This window comes from Chionomys nivalis, chromosome 1, assembly GCF_950005125.1.
Source record: "Chionomys nivalis chromosome 1, mChiNiv1.1, whole genome shotgun sequence".
Taxonomy (NCBI): domain Eukaryota; kingdom Metazoa; phylum Chordata; class Mammalia; order Rodentia; family Cricetidae; genus Chionomys; species Chionomys nivalis.
Window position 1 is genome coordinate 16,034,523 of NC_080086.1, and position 3,888 is coordinate 16,038,410.

Here is a 3,888-nt window from a genome sequence, read left to right on the forward strand (position 1 = left end):
TTTGGGGAGACAGGGTTCCCGTTTCTATGACTCAAGTAGGGAAAGGCTTTCGGGTTTCTAAGGTTTGCGTCAAAGGAGGAAGTGTGAGAACCCGGAGGACAGCAAAGGGTCAGAGAGAAACATGGCTTCGGGAACCTTCATTTGGAGCTATCATTTTCTAAACTTTCTTCCACAGACCAAACCCCTTGTTTCCCGAATTCCCAGTTCTGCCTGGGTCTCGTGTCCAAGGACACACCCGGGATCCTTGTATTAACTTCTTTGATTACCTGCAACCTTCCCTTTGCAACCTCGCCCTTTGCACCCTAGGTTTTTGTTGGTTTCAAGGGCAGCCAGCCTATGGACCTGATAGCACCTTCATTTGAATCCTAACGTACTATTGATTTTTCTGGGGACTGGGTCAAAATACCTAACAAAAGCAAATTAAAGACGGAAGGAGACAGAGCATGGTGCAGTTGGTCATTCTGTGTCCACAAGCAGCATGCACCAGGCAGTGAATGCTTTGGCTCAGAGACCACAGAACACTGCGCTGGCTCATAGTAGCGTGGTGCTTCCTTACTCCATTCATCTAATCTGTAAATGTTCTTGCAGACCCACCCGGAGCATTATTTCCATGGAAACCATCCATTAAAATTACCTCAACCACTGCACCTTCTTTCCAGTTCTGAAATGTCCCATTGTTCTTAACAGATTCATTTGTAAGAAAGGAGACATAACTGTGAGCAGAGAAAAAAAATATTTTTGGTTTTATTTATTTGTTTATCTTTTGTACTTATTTGTTTTATTTTATGTGTATACATGTTTGTCCTGCGTGTATATCTATTCACCATGTGTGTGCCTGGGGCCCTTGGCGGAAAAAAGGGACCAGGATGTCTTGGGACTGGAGTTATGAATAAGTGTGATTTTCCATGTGGGTGCATGGGAACAAGTGCTCCCAACCACTGAGCCAGCTCATTTATTTATTTACTTAATTATTCAGTTAGTTATGAGACAGACCTTCTTTTTGTAGTTTAGACTGATCTGAAACTCACTATATGCCCCAAGATGTCTTGAACATTCAGCAAACTTACTGCCTCAGTCTGAAGAGTGCTAGAACTTCAGGCATGAACTATTACCCTGGGTTTTTCATGAAACAGGTTCTCTGTGTAGCCCTGGCAGTCCTGGAACTTGCTCTGTAGATCAGGATGACTCCGAACTCAGAGATCCACCTGCCCCTGCCTCCGAAGTGCTGGGATTAAAGGCATGCACCACCACTGCCTGATCAAAAGTAAATAAAGAATAAATAAATAAATCTTAAAAGCAAGGTAACAAGCTTGTCATGTGGTACACCCCTATAACCCCCACACTCAGAAGGCTACAAGAGGAAGATGGTAGGTCAGAGGCCAGCCTGGGCCACATAGTGAGGCTGTAGTTGAACCAACAAACAAAACCAAACAAAGCAACATAACAATCTCTTACCAATTAAATTCTAATTTAATGTATGTAGATGCATTTAATAGCCAATAGAATGTCAGAGTTTTTACTTAGTGACATTTTGTTTTTTTCTTGACAGTACATAAAAATAGTGCCTCTCAACAGTAAGTGGCATTTTAGAATCAAGAAAATATGAAGTAATTAAATAACACTTTTTAAATTTTCACTCTGATGAAGAAATGTGTGTCATCAGAACAGGGGAAAGCCCCCTTTTACATGCAGTTAAGTAATGTGAATATCTTTCTACCAAACTTGAGCATTGTTATGATCATTGTTGATGCTTCTGATTAGCTCAGCCTCTACTTCCCTTTCTCAGGAAGGAGACATATACCCAGCTGGCTCAGTAGCTTCACACACTAGACATCCAGATCACAGCTCAATGGGCAGACAACTTAAGCCATTCCAGCCATCAGGTTCAAGGTGTGTGTACCAGTGTCTTATGGGCAGGACCCTAGAACCTGGTGCGGTGTTCATAGAGACATAGGGTTTTAAGGGTCTGTTCAGAGAAATCAGATACCAAAGGGCCAAAGGGCATGGTCCTGAAGGGTCAGTGTGAGCTATAGACCATGAGTTTCCTTTGGTTTGGAAAGCTGTTTATTTTGACCCAGTTCCCTCTTTTCCTCCCTCTGCTTTCCTTATTATATTACTGTTGTTATTATATTATCATTATTATCGCTATTACTATTGTCTTAGCTAAGGTTTCCATTACTGTGATAAGACACCATGGCTAAAAACAACTAGGGGAGGAGAAGGTTTATTTCTCCTTACAGCTCCTGGATCATACCCTGTCTGTCACCCACGGCAGGAACCTGGAAGTGGGAACTGAAGCAGAACCCAAGGAGGAGTGCTGCTTCCTGGCTTGCTCCTCAAGTGCTCAACCTACTTTCTTTGTTGTTGTTGTTGTTTTTTATTAAACAAACAAACAAAAGGTTGTTTGGTTTGGCCTGGTTTAGTTTGGTTTTTTGAAACAAGGTTTCTCTGTGTAGCTTTGGAGCCTGTCCTGGATCTTGTGCTGTAGACCAGGCTGGCATTGAACTTAGAGAGATCCGCCTGCCTTTGCCTCCTGAGTGCTGCAATTAAAGGTATGTGCCTCCACCTCTTAGCTTTCAACCTTCTTTCTTAAACAACTCAGGGCCACCTGCCCAGGGATGATACTGCCCACCGTGGGATGTGCCCCACAACATCAGACATTAGTCAAGAAAGAGCTCCCCAGACTTGCTGTCAGACCGTCGGAAGCAGACATGTTCTCAGCTGAGGTTCCTCTTAGACAACTCTAGCTTATGTCAAGTTGACAAAAAAAAAAAAAAAAAAAAAAAAACAAAAACCAGAACAGAGAGCGTCTAAAAACAATAGGTTTCGTTGTGACATTTTTGCATATGTCATTTGCATTTATCATTGTATTTGCTCATATCCACGACCTTCCTCCCATTCCCTCCCCCTCTGTAAGACGGATATGTGCATGTGTATACCTGCTAGTGATACTAGGAGTACAGATAAAATTTGTAAAGTACTTGGCAAGAAACAGGCACTCACGAAACTGTGGTAAAATCAGCTAGGTTATGAGGGGACAGAATGAGCTGTTGTTGGGACAAGGAATGTGGAACTTCTGAGCAAACACAATGTCGGGACTGGAGAGATGACCCAGTGGTGAAAAGCTCACTCTGCTCTTACAGAGGATCTGAGGTCGGTTCCCAGAACCCACCTTTGGGACTTCCTAGGACGCTAGCTTTCAGGGGATACAAAGCACTCAAGAGCTGGATATGGTGGCATTCACCCATAATCCTCAGCTCTGGTGAAGCCGAGGCAGGAAGACAGCCCTAGCTGGCAGTCACCCCATTTACAGAGTGAGTTCCAGGCTGAGACCCTGCCCCCCAAACCAAACAAACACAGTAGAAAAGAAAACAGTAAGGAACTGGTTAAGAGCGGCTTTTTCCATCTCATAGACGATGAAGCCAGGGTGGTAGGGAACACTGCAAGTCCAGCCCTCCAGAGGCTGACGCAGGAGGATCCTGAGGCCAGCCTAGACTGCATAGTGGACCCTGTCACAAAATAACAAACAGATTATTTTAATCCTCAGAGTGAGGCATTGAGGTAGGAAGAAGTTGACTAAGGAAAGTAGAAAATATATCTTGCTGGACAGTGGTGGTGCACGCCTTTAATCCCAGCACTCCGGAGGCGGAGACAGGTGGATCTCTGTGAATTCCAGACTAGCGTGGTTCCAGGACACCCAGGGCTACACAAAGAAACCTTGTCACGACAAAAAAGAGGGAAAAAAAAAAAAAAGGTGTATCTGGAATAGAATGAGGTGTTTCAGGCACTGATCCCTGCTCCACCCAAGAGATTGGAGACGGCCCGTGTGGGTAGAGCCTGTGGGGACCCCGCCTCGGCTACGCCCCGTACTGCCGAGACTCCGCCCCA